Source organism: Emys orbicularis, chromosome 3, assembly GCF_028017835.1.
Source record: "Emys orbicularis isolate rEmyOrb1 chromosome 3, rEmyOrb1.hap1, whole genome shotgun sequence".
Classification (NCBI taxonomy): Eukaryota; Metazoa; Chordata; order Testudines; family Emydidae; genus Emys; species Emys orbicularis.
Genome location: NC_088685.1, coordinates 201,946,193 through 201,961,922, shown reverse-complemented (window position 1 = coordinate 201,961,922; position 15,730 = coordinate 201,946,193).

Genomic DNA, 15,730 nt, shown 5'->3' with positions numbered 1-15,730 from the left:
ATTACATTTAGGGACTGGACCAGCACATAGGTGGCCCAGAATCGCAGGTGGAGGGGCACAAAGGCCATTTTAGCACAACCCCATACCCCCAAGCTCCACAGAGTGCTCATCAACCACAGCTATTAGGTGTTCTGACACCTCCGGTTGTTTTAAATGGATGTATAACGGCCCATGTACATGGAGCATGAAAGGGGGAGAAAGATCAGATGTGATGAAGCATGATCCATAATGTAGTTGTGATGTGCTAAAGGTCCTTGACCGTATGGTCATGTGTGATCACTGTCATGTGTGATCACGCTCTAGTTTAGCTAATCACAATACAACAGTCTGAATCCCAGTTTATTATTTGTTGTTAGTGGCAGTTACAGGAAAGGTTTAGCATTTTGGATTACAAAGTGTTGCAGATAGGAGTGAGATACATTGGGAGAGTGTTGTTCAAAAGCTGGCTGTGTGCTAGCACACTATGCTTGGCTTTAGCCATTGCAATCTGTCCTTAACTTCATGAGCGCCAAATTTACCACACACACACAAATTAACATAAAAGTGAATAAGGATGAGAATTGAGATCAGGAAGAATAACAGTGGATCAGACCCCAAGTGACTCCACATAATGTGGCCTGGAACTTGGGATCAAGACACTTTTATTTCTCCTGTGGCTCTCCCGCTATTGGTACAAACAATCAAGACAAATGCATAGTTTACAAAGAAACTGAACTGTGTATTAAAGGCCAGATTTCCATAAAGTAGAGGCGTGTGCAGCTATGTACACAGATCTGGTATTTGCATCAGCAAATGGTCACAGCTAATCAAATGCATGCAAAATTACCACATCTGCATATGCAGTTACGTGGCTAAAACGATGGGGAAACTGATTCTTAAAATCTCTCTTCAGGCTTGTGTGCTCTATGGAACCTCACCAGTCTAAGGGTATGTCTACACTACGAGAGTACTTCGATTTTAGTTAATTCGACTATGTGGAATCGATATTACAAAGTCGAACGTGTGTGTCCACACTAAGGACAGTAATTCGACTTTGTGAGACTTTGTGAGTCCACACTAACGGGGCAAGCGTCGACATTGGAAGCGGAGCACTGTGGGCAGCTATCCCACAGTTCCCGCAGTCCCCGCTGCCCATTGGAATTCTGGGTCGAGCCCCAAATGCCTTCTGGGTAAAAAAAATGTGTCGAGGGTGCTTTTGGGTGCCTGTCGTCATCCTTCCGTCACTCCCACCCTCCCTCCCTCCCTGAAAGCGCCGGCGGGAAATCAGTTCACGCACTTTTCTGATTACTGACAGCGCGGACGCCATAGCAGTGCGAGCATGGATCCCGCTGCGACCATCGCTGCAGTTGTGGCAGTTCTCAACGCCTCGCAGCTTCTCATCCACCTTTACCAGAGGCAGCTGCAGATAAATCAGGAGAGGAGGCTACGGCACCACCGTGACGGCATGAAGTCGGACACTAGCTCCGACCTCTCAGAAAACATGAGACCCAGCGCCCAGGACATCTCGGTGTCACTGGGTCTTGTGGATACTGTGGAACGGCGATTCTGGGCCCTGGAAACAAGCACGGACTGGTGGGACCGCATAGTGCTGCAGGTCTGGGATGAATCCCAGTGGCTGCGCAACTTTCGCATGCGGAAGGGGACTTTCCTCGAACTGTGTGAGTTGCTGTCCCCTGCCCTGAAGCGAAAGGACACCCGGATGCGGGCAGCCCTGACTGTCCAGAAGCGAGTGGCCATAGCCCTCTGGAAGCTTGCAACGCCAGACAGCTACCGGTCAGTCGCTAACCACTTTGGTGTGGGCAAGTCTACCGTGGGGGTTGCTGTCATGCAAGTAGCCAAGGCAATCGTCAAGCTACTGCTATCAAAGGTAGTGACCCTGGGAAACGTGGAGCTCATCATAGATGGCTTTGCCGAGATGGGATTCCCAAACTGCGGTGGGGCTATAGATGGGACTCACATCCCTATCCTGGGACCGGACCACCAGGCCAGCCAGTACATAAACAGAAAGGGATACTTTTCTATGGTGCTGCAAGTACTGGTGGACCATCGGGGACGTTTTACTAATATCAACGTTGGATGGCCTGGCAAGGTTCATGACGCTCGGGTTTTCAGGAACTCTGGTCTGTTTAGACGGCTGCAGGAAGGTCTTTACTTCCCGGACCACAAAGTAACTGTTGGGGATGTGGAGATGTCTACAGTGATCCTCGGGGACCCTGCATACCCGCTCATGCCCTGGCTCATGAAGCCCTACACTGGCGCACTGGACTCAGGGAAAGAACTCTTCAACTACCGGCTCAGCAAGTGCAGAATGGTGGTGGAGTGTGCTTTTGGCCGTCTCAAGGGGAGATGGAGAAGCTTACTCACTCGCTGTGATCTCAGCGAGACCAATATCCCCATTGTGATAGCTGCTTGCTGTGTGCTCCACAATCTGTGTGAGAGCAAGGGGGAGACCTTTATGGCGGGGTGGGAGGTTGAGGCAAATAGCCTGGCTTCTGATTACGCCCAGCCAGACAGCCGGGCGATTAGAAGATCCCAGCGGGACGCGCTGTGAATCAGGGAGGCTTTGAAAGCCAGGTTCCTGACTGAGCAGGGTCTCCAGTGACTGTTTAGTTTGTGGACACAGATGCTGAACCTGCCCCCGTTTCTTTACCCAGTTACTGTTCACTATCCTTCCAAGTTACATACCCCCTTCACCACCTTCCCAACAAATAAAATCTGTTCCGTTTTGTTAATGAACAAGGTTCTCTTTCTTACTGTTTTCGCGGGAATGTTTTAAACCGGGGACGCAGACTGTGGCGGGGGGCGGGTTTAGTGTTCTGATGCAAATGATGCTTCTAAACTCCGGGAATGACAGGCTCCGCAGTGCTGGATTGGTTGTTTCAACGGAGCCTGCCAGCAGTCCTGGGCGGGACTGCGTGTATGTGTCGGCCAAGTGACTTTCTGGCAGGGGGCGGAGGGTTACAGACCCCCTGCTGCGTGGCTCTGTGATCCAGGATAAGGACCGCGGCATAAGATCTCTAACTGCCCTCCCCCGCCACAAAGTCACAGATCAACCCCCCCGCACCCCAGAACATGAAAACCGCCTCCCAGACTGACCAGGGTAACTGGTGACTGCACTGTGTATGTGTCCTGATGCTGGACCTGCACCCGCCTCTGTAGCCTGCTAAAGGTGACTGTCCTGTCCAAGTAACAAACCCCTTCCCCCCCTTCAGACAGAATCCCCTCTAAAAGACACTCTCGGAAACAGTACTTAACAGAAACAGATGTTTTATTATGAACCGCACATGAAAAGGGTGGGGAGGAAACTTGGACGGGGGCTTGTGTGAGATGGGTAGGAAAGGACTTTTCAAACTTTGTGGAACGAGAGCCTTACATTGCTGCAGCAGTGTGCAGGGGCTGACTGAAAGTTTTAACGGCCCTTGCCGCCCCTCCTTCTTTGGACTTTTGGTGAGGGGGGTGTGGGACTTGGTGGCGGGGGAGGGCGGTTAGAGATAGACAGCAGCAGGGCTCTGTCCTCCTGCCTCCGGTCTTGCAGAACATCCACTAGGCGCCGGAGCGTCTCCGTTTGCTCCCTCATTAGTCCAAGCAGGGTTTGAGTAGCCTGCTGGTCCTCCTGGCGCCACCTCTCCTCCCGTTCCATGACTGCTCTGTGCATTTGTGACAAGTTCTCCCTCCACTGTGTCGTCTGGGCTGCCTGCTCTCGTGAGCAGTCCATAAGTTCATAAAACATGTCCTCACGCGTCTTCTTCTTCCTTCTCCTAATCTGCGCTAGCCTCTGGGAGTGTGATGCCAGGCTGGGTTGGGAGACAGTCGCAGATGTGTCTGTGGGAATGGGAAAAAGGGAGTGAATTCCTGAGACAGATAAATGAAGTTTCTAACAAAGAACATAGTCTTTCTCTGTGAACAACACCATGCACTGCACCTTTCACATGCGCACTCAGGACAAGGTCGAATTTTCGGCCCTCGCCTTCAGTGCCTGGGGTCTTGCAGTTGCGATCAGAGAAGCATTGCAGGACACCTCTACTTTTGTTGCTGGAAAACATGGTAAGCCGTAGACTTGTGGCAGCTTAAAAATGTAATAGTAGCACTGGGCTCCTTTAGCACTGAAAGCAAGGCCACTCTCTGCTGGCAGCAATCAGGGAAGCATGAGCTCTGCCCCTGTCCCACCACCTCGCGGCTGTCCCCGGGAAAGATCCCTGTATGCTGCCCCTCTGCCGCCTCCACCGCGTGGTTGTAAAGCAGTCCCAATACTAACATTCCCCTCCCTAATTTAAAGCAGGGCGTCATGTGCGATATAACTCTGATGAGGATCTCGGAGACCGAGAGGGGACGGATGCTTCGGGAAAGCATGCAGAGGCCAGGGCCGTATGCCGCCATGCTGTGCCGTGCCATGATCCCGGACTACTTAATAGACTCATGGCGTGGGAACGTGTGTTACCACGGTGGACCGAACAAGATCGCCCTGCCACGGAACCTGATGCGCATGCTTGAGCGGTACCTCCAGGAGAGCTATGCAGAGCTATCCCAGGAGGACTCTCTGTCAATTCCCGGGCATATTGACCGTCTTTTCGTTTAACTGCAGTAGAAGGGACTACAGAGTGGAGCGTCCTGTGGTGGCCTAATCATGAAAATCCGGACATTATTTGATTTTTTATACATAGTTGGGACTAAATAGTTGAATAAGCCAAAGAAATCATGAACACCCAATTGCTGATAGAGTTAATATTCCTGTTTTGTTATAAATAAAAGTTTCTATGTTTAAATGAGTGAATGAAAAGCCCATTCTTAACAATGTAAATATTCCAGTTATGTTAAAATTAAATGTTTAGATGTTTAAAGCACTCACTGCTTGATCCTTCCCCTGATTCGGTGTCCGGGGTAACGGCTGTGGACGGTTGGTAGGGGATCTCGGTAAGGGTGATGAAGAGCTCCTGGCTGTCGGGGAAATCAGCGGTGCAAGCGCTGTCGACTGCCTCGTCCTCCTCATCTCCTTCCTCATCTTCCCCGTCCGCTAACATTTCCGACGAGGAACCGGCCGTGGACAATATCCCATCCTCAGAGTCCACGGTCAGTGGTGGGGTAGTGGTGGCGGCCGCACCTAGGATGGAATGCAGTGCCTCGTAGAAACGTGATGTGTGGGGCTGGGATCCGGAGCATCGGTTTGCCTCTTTGGTTTTTTGGTAGCCTTGTCTCAGCTCCTTGATTTTCACGCGGCACTGCGTTGCATCCCGGCTGTATCCTCTCTCTGCCATGGCTTTAGAGATCTTCTCGTAGATCTTTGCATTCCTTCTTTTGGAGCGCAGCTCTGAAAGCACAGACTCATCGCCCCACACAGCGATGAGATCCAAGACTTCCCGATCAGTCCATGCTGGGGCCCTCTTTCTATTAGATTGCACGGCCATCTCTGCTGGAGAGCTCTGCATCGTTGCCAGTGCTGCTGAGCTCTCCACGCTGTCCAAACAGAAAATGAGATTCAAACTGCCCAGACAGGAAAAGGAATTCAAATTTTCCCGGGGCTTTTCCTGTGTGGCTGTTCAGAGCATCCGAGCTCGAAGTGCTGTCCAGAGCGTCAACAGAGTGGTGCACTGTGGGATAGCTCCCGGAGCTATTACCGTCGATTTCCATCCACACCTAGCCTAATTCGATATTGCCATTTCGAATTTAGCGCTACTCCTCTCGTTTTCGAGGAGTACAGAAGTCGAATTTAAGAGAGCTCTATGTCGAACTAAATAGCTTCGTGGTGTGGACGGGTGCAGGGTTAATTCGATGTAACGGCGCTAAATTCGACATAAACTCCTAGTGTAGACCAGGCCCAAGATACGTTCTTCTTTGATGACTTAGGTTCAAAGTCACCGAGTCACAATATCTGAGTCAGTAACACTGCTCAGCTGCTGCTGTGATTGCATTACAGGGTCAAGAAGGATGTTCCAAGGTGTGGTGAGAAAAGGTAGAATCTCTCTTTTGTAAATAAGAATCCAGGGGAGCAACATGGCAAGTGGAATTGGCAATGGTAGGACACAAGCGGGGAAATAGACCACGGCTACAGGGCAGCATTCATAGTACTTGCACTCTGGGAAGTGCAGGAGACAAACCTAGGCACAGTTGGAAGAGTGAATAGATTAGACCAAATTAGAGATGAGGTTCCCGCAGAACAGAGCTGTGTACACAGCCTCAAGGTGGGGATTTAGTGCCAGATTTTTAAAGGCATTTAGATACCTAACCTGCTTAGGGGCTTTTGAAAATCCCATTAGGCAACATCTACATCTTTAGGTGCCTAAATAACTGAAAATCTGGCCCTTAATCTGCACAGAGACTGAGTGAGGCTGCTGCTTTGTGTGTGCTGTGGAATTCGTATTTATCTGTGTCTTGTTGACTTTTAATGCCATTTCTTAGAATTTACTGAATGGCTCTGGCTTAACAATGCACAAGATTCCATTCCCGAGCTAAAGAAATACTTTGGTTTTCTGCCTCTCATTATATCTGATTTGCTGTGGGTGGGTAACATTCTTTTCTATTTAACCAATGATACTCCATCTTTTAAGCAAGTGAGACCATGGAAATATTTACATTTTTCTATGGCACTTGGTCTGTACATAGCCAACATTATGTGTTCCTTTAATTTTTTTGCTAGTTAAAAGTTAATTGATGGAATTAATCAATTGGTAATAAGTGGTAATAAGGCTTTTTAAATGGTAAAGAGTTTGTTTGTTTTGTTTGTTTTTTCAAAATAGCTGTAGTGAAGGGACTGTGACATGTAGTTGAATAGAAGTGTCATTTGATCATAATGAAGTTTCTTGTCCAGCATTCTGTCCCACATGAGAGCTAGTGTACTGAAGTCACATGTCTGTATGCAGTATCAGACAACAGGAGGTGAAGTGAACTGAAGGCACAGTAAACTGTTTAACATCACCATTATTTGTGTGAGAAGTGTTGGCTTAGACAAATGTGATGCGCATGTAATAGATGTATTTGGTTTCAGAGAGATGAAGTAGGTGAGGTAATATCATTGATTAGACCAATTTCTTGAAAGCTTGTCTCTCTCACCAACAGAAGTTGGCCCAATCAAAGATATTACCTCACTCATCTTGTCTCTAATAGCCTGGGACAGTGGGACCGACATGGCTCCAACAACACTGAATACTTACTTGGCTTCAGACAGTTTACTAAAGTCACTGATACAGCAATGGTTTTGATTCACATCACTAGTACTGGTACTTCAGGTTGTTAGGAGTGGTATTATAAGCTTGTCCTTCCTACCCTAGGGCCTGATTGTTCCTACCTTCCAATAAGCCGAGTGTACCTGAGTAGTCCTGTTGACAAGGCAGAATCGGGCCTTAATTAGGGTTACCATCCGTCCGGATTTCCCCGGACATGTCCGGGTTTTTCAGTGTTAAATGGCCGTCCGGGGGGGATTTCTAATCAAGAAGAAATGTCCAGGATTTCCCCTCCTGCGGAGTGCGGCGCGGCTGATTGGACGCCTGGCCTGATTGAAAGCCGCTCCCAGCCACTAGGGCCTCTAGCAGCCAGAGTCCCTCCCCCTCCCCCGCTCCCTCCTCTCCCACAGAGCAGCCGGCAGTGTTAGAGTCCACGTGGAGCCTGCAGCTCTCCCTCGGCCGGGTGAGCAGAGGCTGCAGAGGGGTGTGTGTGTAGAGGCTGCAGGGGCAGGGCAGGCAGGGGCGTAGAGGCTGCAGGGGCAGGGCAGGCGGGGGGTGCAGAGGCTGCAGGGGTGGGGGGGTGCAGAGGCTGCAGGGGCAGGGCAGGCAGGGGGTGCAGAGGCTGCAGGGCGAGTGGGGAGCAGGGGGCACAGAGGCTGCAGGGGCGGGGGGGCGCAGAGGCTGCAGGGGCAGGGCAGGCAGGGGGTGCAGAGGCTGCAGGGCGAGTGGGGAGCAGGGGGCACAGAGGCTGCAGGGGCGGGGGGGGCGCAGAGGCTGCAGGGGCAGGGCAGGCAGGGGGCGCAGAGGCTGCAGGGCAAGTGGGGAGCAGGGCAGGCAGGGGGTGCAGAGGCTGCAGGGCGAGTGGGGAGCAGGGGGCGCAGAGGCTGCAGGGGCGGGGGGGCGAGTGGGGAGTAGGGAAGCACTTAGCAACCCCCAACCAAGATCAGAGCGGGAGGGAGGAGGGGGAATGCGGGGTGCTCAAAGGAGGGGGCAGAGTTGGGGCAGGGACTTTGCGGAAGGGGTTGGAATGGGGGCGGAGAAGGGGTGGGGTTGGGGCGGGGGCGGGGAGGGGGCGGAGAAGGGGTGGGGTTGGGGCGGGGGCGGGACCGGGGCCCCGTGGAGTGTCCTCTTTTTTAAATGTTTGAATATGGTAACCCTACCTTAATGCTTAACTTGGGGTGTGCTGAGCCTTGGTGCGCCATTGCTGCTGTCTCCCATCAGTAGTCAGAGCTGTGATTACTCTCTTGATCAGGAGGCTGGGATTTGGAGCAGCCACATTTCCAAAGTGGTTAAGAGCACATGGAACTGAATGGGAGAAAGTGAGCCCTGGCTGGTGCAGCTGACATCAGATGCCTCAATCCTGCAGTCCTTGCCAATGCATCTAGACTTGAGCTTCAAAGGCATCTTATGCAGTTTTGTCCAAATCCCATTGAAATTCAGTGGGAGTCAGGCTCCTAACTCTCATAGGATCTTTGAAAATCTTATCTGTTGTCCTTATGTCCACAAGGCCAGATTTTTAAAGTTATTTAGGCACCTAACGATACAGATAAGCAACCCCAGGCTTTAGAAAATCCCTCTAGATGCCTAACTCCAACTGAAGTGAATTTTTAAATGGAGTGATTTCTTTAGCAATAAAATTTAAATGAACTAAATACTAAACACTTGGAAGTTCAAATCCCCAAACTTTTGAAAATCCCTAAATCCCTTAAAAAAATCTGACCGCTAATCCTGTTGATATTAATGAAACTACTCTTATGAGTAAAAGGGTGTAGGAATCAGGCCCTCAAACTGCTAAACGGGCATCTAGTTGACCTAAAAGTTTGTACGTTCTTTTCAAAGGTTAAAAATTATAGTTTTAACCTTGTTTCTTCTTCATTCTGAGACAAAGCCTGGTGTAAAAAAAAAAACAAAAAAAACCCTGTAAAGCAATGGAGAATGCACTGTGTGGCTTTTACAGTAATGTTTTCTTGATTTTTATTTTAAAACAGACACACGAGGTAACATTAAAAGATGACCCACTAGGTACAGTGAAGAAGAGCTCGAGCGAACTAGAATGTGGTACCCAATCAGACAGCAGGTGGTGTTTTTATGAGCTGCGACTGAATTCCACTAGAAGTTCCACGGAAATTGACATATTAAATTACTTCATGCTGATCATGTTATGGCAATAAAGAAGAAATGAATTAAAGACTGAGCACTTTCTTATCTAGAAAGGTAAGAGTGTATTTTAATGTTACATTAATTATTACTGAATTACAATGCTGTTGAATGTTGATAAAGGCTGAACTGCTTCTTGAAATGCCGCTGCTGACAGTCTGTGGCAGGCACTTAAAATATGATTTCTGAGTCTTAGGAGAAAAAAGAATAAATTATTACTTGTGATTGCAGGACTTCAGAAAAAGCTTATTCTAGTCACATCTCCTTGAACATTTGCCCGCATCCCTTCTGCTTTCCATATAGGCTGCCTTTGCATGATACATGAAAGGAATGTACTCAGTCTTTTTTGGTCACAAATACTATGTACATTATCAATGTAAGATCTGTATGAAGTCCGCCACAAAAATAAAATATAAATGGCAGCGTGTGCACACATCTGCAGGTCTTTCCTGATTTGTGCAAAATGGTGAATGGGGATGAAGCTCATATGTTGCAAACCTACTGAAGCTACTGTCACTTAGAAGCACCTTGCCTATGAGCCTGTATCTGGTATCTCCGATTCCTAACCCCATCATGGCCTAATAAACACACTTGCCTTTAGCCCAGATACCTCATGCTTAACGCTCAATCTTCACATCCCGTTCCCCAGCAGAGTCTAAAGGAGAAGGTGAACTGCATTGAAATGGTTATAGTCATTCGCATTTTGTATTCTTAACTTTTTGTTACTTTATAAAAATATACTCTGTTCTAGAGTTATGGAAGCCGGGTGCTTTAAAGAAGTGTATCCTCCAGTTTGCTATTTTCATTTTGTTCGAGCTGGATGAAATATTTGTTGCAAAAGAATTTGGGGAAAAATCATCTAAAGTGCCCAAGTCACTTAGGTGCCTACATTCAATTTTCAAGAGTGGCGTAGGTGTTCAAACCCTAAGTATTATTGAAAGTCAATAGGATTAGGTGCCTAAGTCAAATTTTTAAATGTAGCTAGGTGCCTAGAGATGCAGATAGGCATCTAATGGGTTATGCAAGTGAGCCTATGCATCTAATTCCCCTTGTGCTTTTGAAAATCCCACTAAGTACCTATCTAAGGTGCATCTTTAGGCACCTAAATATCTTTAAAAACCTAGCCTATAGAGATTAGGAGATTTGGCCAAGATCACACCTCAAGTCAGTGTGAAAAGCAGGACTAGACTGTACACACCAAAGTTTGTACCTGAGATGACCAAACTCCCATACACATTGGGGAGAGGAGTTTAATACATTACCAGTCTAGAATTTCCTGGGGAAATGTGCAAAATGATTTTAGTGAGGATAGTTAGAAAATGTTCTTCAAATGCAAGACTAGATTGGCATACCCATTGGCATACCCCATGTAACACAGTGCAGGGGAGGAATTGTGGCTCCGGGGGGAAGTAATTTATTTCTGGCCTCTACCTAGTGTGCGGCTCAGGGCTCAGCTCTGTTGGGTGTAGTGGGGAGGAGGAAGCAGAGTCAAGGTTCCATCCATTCCCCACCTTTCCCTGCTCACCTACGGCAGAAGTAAGGTGATCCAGTGCCCCTGACCTTTGTGCCCCCAATCCAAAGGTCCAGGTAACCCAGGCAGGGGAATAAAGGGTATTGGGGTTTATTCCCCTCTGCTCTCCTGTGTGGGCATCACATCTGAGTCAGAATTTAGAGCTTAGTGTAGAAAATATCCTCCTTCTCTTGCAAAGTAGATGTGCAAACACTAATGATTAATTTTTAAACTCTCTTCAGCATCCCTTACTCCAGCATTGCATTGATGAGGCTCCTCCAGGCTGAGGATCTGGGGTGTTAGTGGTCAGGGAAAGGCAAGGCAATCTGAAAAAGGACCCACTGTTCTAACTTGCCTGCCTGTCAGGGTAAAATTGATTTTATTACTTTTTTTCCCCCCTCCACAAGCATTTCTAGTCCTCTGAAAATCCTCACTGAGAACCTTCAAACATGGACTGACATTAATCTATTCTGTTTGTATCCATCACCTCTTTCATAGGGTGTTTGAAGCTTGCTAGCAGACCCTTTTAAATGAAATGATTCATTTCCCAACACTGTCCAGCCGCACAGATAGAACTGCTCTGCTTCGTCTGGATCTTAAGGTTTGTTTTTGTGGACCGGATCTCAAGCTTTGTTCCTTCCGTTGTTTTGTATGACAACAAGAGACAGTCAAATTGATTAAAACTTCTAAGTGTATTAAAAGCAAGGCTGGCTGAAAGCTTAAATCAATAGTTCTCTGGGAGACACTAGAAAAGTACTACACTTTGGGAGGCTTTGGTCAGTGAAAACCAGTGTGCTGCTGTGTCAGACTTCAGGCACTGTTGGTGTTCTGTGATGGGGTGTGTACCCTAAATAGGCCCTGAATGGGTTAATGTGGGCCTGAGAGGCCAGTTATGTCATCTGACTGCACCTGGAAGGAGAGCCAGGCCTAGCTGATCATGAAGCCCTGCTGGGCAAGAGCAGGCTGGTTAGTATAAAGAGAGGAAGTCTGTAATAGAAAGGGGGCTGCAGTCTACAGTCACTCTCTGGGAGTAGAAAAGTGGTAAGGTGAAAGCCTGGCGGGAGGAGAATAAGCCCTGGGATCCTAGCCTGGATAGAGGAGGCTGGCAAGTAGCTGGGAAGACCTAAAGCAGCCACTGGGGTGAAGAAGGCTCTGGTGGTATGCCCTGAACGTATGGTAGAACTTGGACAGCCAGGGAGAGACAGAGGGGTTCTGTGGAGGGACAGAGTATGGGGAGCGTAAGAGGCTTAAAAGGGCAACCCTGAGAGAGGCTGGGTAAGAAGGAGCCCATGGAAACAGCAGCAAGGAGTGGGAGTATGAAGGCCTTAGTGGCTGGTTTTAGTGTCCCTGGACTGGAACCCAGAGTAGTGGGAGGCCTGGGCTCCCTTACCAGCCACTGGTAAGGTGACATGAGTCAGGAGAAGGGTCCATGGACATTGGAAAGACCTGAGGCAAGGATGTGGGCCACTGGGGCCAAAGACCCTCTTGTGAGGATGTTGGACTGTTTTATGTGGATTAAATCGTGATCTGGCCAGAGGTTACAGGAAAAGGGACTACCCCAGGGATGGAGTGCCCATCGGCAGGGGGCGCCATATGGAGAGAGAGCTGCTATGCCACACCTGCCACAAGGAGTGAGTAAACCCCTTCTCATGCTCCCTTACAGTGCTGTGGCTACAATATTTAAGCCCCAGAACTGCCAGTTCCAAAAACAAGGCATCAGACCCTCAAAAGTGATTAAACTGGCTTCAAAATAATTTGATTTTACATATAATAAATATTGGGGGGGGGGCGTTAATTTGCCTTTTGGTGCTTGAGCCATTAGGATTCTTTTTCTCAAGCTTTTCTCTGCAACTATGAAAGCTAGAAACTTCTTGTGTTTTAAATGAAAACTTGAGAGTCTCACATAATAACATGACTCCAGGAGCTGGGTTTTTAAAAAAACAAACCCACAATCGTACTTGTTGATTTTTTTTTTTTTTTTTTTTTTACATGGGTCCTGTGATAAGAGTTGGTAACACTGATATTCACATAAGGTCAGGCACAATCTGGCACTGAGTCAGGACTTCAAGATTTGGCCCATCGAAAATACGCACTTGAGCAGAAGTTTACTGTAAAGAAGATCAATGTGAAATATTTAAATAATATACATAATTCAGAAATTGTGTCAAAAACAGTGTTTAATTTAGACCCTCTTCATTTAAATAATTGTGCAGGGTTCATCAAAAGTGTATTGTCTCTATCTGATTTAACAAATATTTAAAATGAAAGCAGGTTAATACTAAATACAGCTTTGGACAGCATTTTTAAAATCCCTATTGCAGTCTGAGTAAGGCTATGATGGTAGGCAGAATGATGGCCTTTTTAGAGCAAAGAAGTGATATGATGTCTCACGCTTCCTCCAAATGTAATGAAGTGAAAATCCAGATGAGAGCACTCTCATGTCACTTTTATGGCTAGGGGAAGGGTACAATGCCTGCTTTTCCAGCAGCTAGAAAATCCTGCTATTACTAAATAACATCCTTTGGGCTCTAAAAGAGTCCCATCAAAACACAAAGCATGTTATTGTTTCAATGCATTAAAAATAGCATTTTTAGAGCTATCCCAATGACCTGCTGGGACATACCAAGGCACAATTCACACTAATGCCACCCTGCCCTGTAACCTGTGGGTGCCCTTTACAATGCCTTGCTGCTGTAAACTTCAACCAGGACTGCTCACAAAAAGCCTCCAGCATGTAAAGCACTCTCAGCTATGTGTGTGCTGCAGCCAGCCAGCCATAGCTTGGCTCTTACCAGCCAGGGTAATGCGGCAGGGTGACCTCAACACATCCCCAGTCCCAGATCTTCCTCCAGAAATATATGTCCTGTACCTCCCACCCCTCTCCTGGACAGTACAAATATATTAAGTCTGTTATTCCTGTAAGGGAATAATGTGCCAGTTTGCTATTTTAAATAGAGTACTCCAATTTAAACACACCGGATTAGATAAAACAGTAAAACAAGTTTATTAACTACAAAGAGAGAGATTTTAAGTGAGTGCACATAATGAGGCATTAAAGTCAGAATTGGTTTTGAGAAAAATAACAATATAATACTCACTAGTATTTACTTAAGAAACTATCTTAGTTGCAAAGCAATCTTTCTCACCACATGCTCCAGCAGAATACTGACCAAACTCTAAGGTCAGGACCCTTCCCCCAGACAATACTGATCAGCAAATTATGAGTTTTCAAATGATACCTTATAAGGCATACTTTGTACAAAGATGATTACAATAGTGTGCGAGGTGTGAATACAGGGGTGTATTCCATCATGCCTGGCAATGGCACTTTGCACTGCCAGGTGCTGCATTTAAGTGCCTGTTACTCTGTATGGATCACTCTGGGTTGGCAGGAGTTGGGTGCACTGGGAGGACAACTTAGCTCCTACAGGAGGAGAAAGGGTTGCCAGACACCATTTTCCAGTCAGCAATACCTCTGGTGATCAAGAAGCAGCGTTGATGGGTGTGCAAAAGAGCCTCATCCAGTCTTCCTCAGCTAGAAGAATGGTGGTTGTAATAGGATGCCTGCAGGCTTGGGGGGAGAACTCCAGGGTTCCCTAGGAGGAACCAGTGGGGGTCAGGAGTGGATTGAGAGAGGGCCAGACTGTTCGTGGCTGCTGCACGGATATGCAGGGGACCGGCGGGTACAAGAAGCCTCCCCATGCTGTACATTGTCACATAACTGCAGTTGTCCTTGTCATGAGGCTTCCCAGTGCTTCCCTTTGGGGGCAGATTTGTGCTGTGCCTTTCAGGCACAATTGGCTCCTAAATGGGGCCTGGATCCACCAACATCTCAGGCCAGTTGACAAACAGACCCCTTCAGAGCCTTTGACCTTCTTCCCCAGTCATCCAGAGAGATGCTCCCCCCGATCCCTCTCTTCTGATTGACCTCTTGATCTTCCCCTTAGATTCTTGGACCTGGTCTAAACACAGTTAAACCAGCACAAAACCCTCTTGATTAGGGGTATGAGTTTGGTTGTTTTTTTTAAAAAACAGACAAAAAAGAAGTTATACTGGTACAACCCCCCGAGTGAGGACACACTTACAACAGTATAAAGGTGCCTTACACCAGTACAGCTTATTCCCTTTCACATACAGGAAGAGTGATACCCATATAAGACACCTACATCTACATGGATGTAAATGCATCCACAGAAGGGGGTTGTACCAATATAACAATATCTGTATAGCTAAAGTGGTACAGGGGGTCCCCGGTATATGTTGGGGTTGCATTCTTGAAAAGGGCAACGGATACTGAAACGACGGATACTGGGGAATTATTCCCCAAAAAAATAATGGCTCGCCCCGCCTCTTCCTGCCCAGTTCCGCCCCCTCCTCTGAGTGTGCCCTGTCCCCTCTCCTTCCCCTCCCTCCCAGTGCCTGCAGCAAGCCGGGGAACAGCTGTTTCGTGGTGGACGGGAGGCGCTGGGGCGGGCGCTGGCTGCCAGTGGGTGCTAAGCACCCACAGAAAAGCCACACAAAAGGTGAAGCGGTGGATTTGTGGATCGGGACCTAAATGAATTCAAACACGTTCCCCTATTGATGAATGATTGGATATGCAAAACGACGGCTACGGGGGAGACATACACCGGGGAACCCCTGCACAACTTTGTGCACAGACAAACTCTTGGTGGCTCACTGCCGGGTCAGGCCCTCCCAGACTGCTGAGCCCACGTCCCAAAGTCCAAGAACAAATACATTCCCATTTGTCGAAGCTCTTTTAAGCAGTGAAGGAAGGAGAAATGCAGCTGTTTCATCTACCATGGGCAAGCTCATGTGAACATGCCTCCCAAAACTTAGTGCTAGGTTTGTTCATCACCCCAGATACCTGAATAGAGAGCACCTTTATTTTAGTCTGAATCTTTCAAAA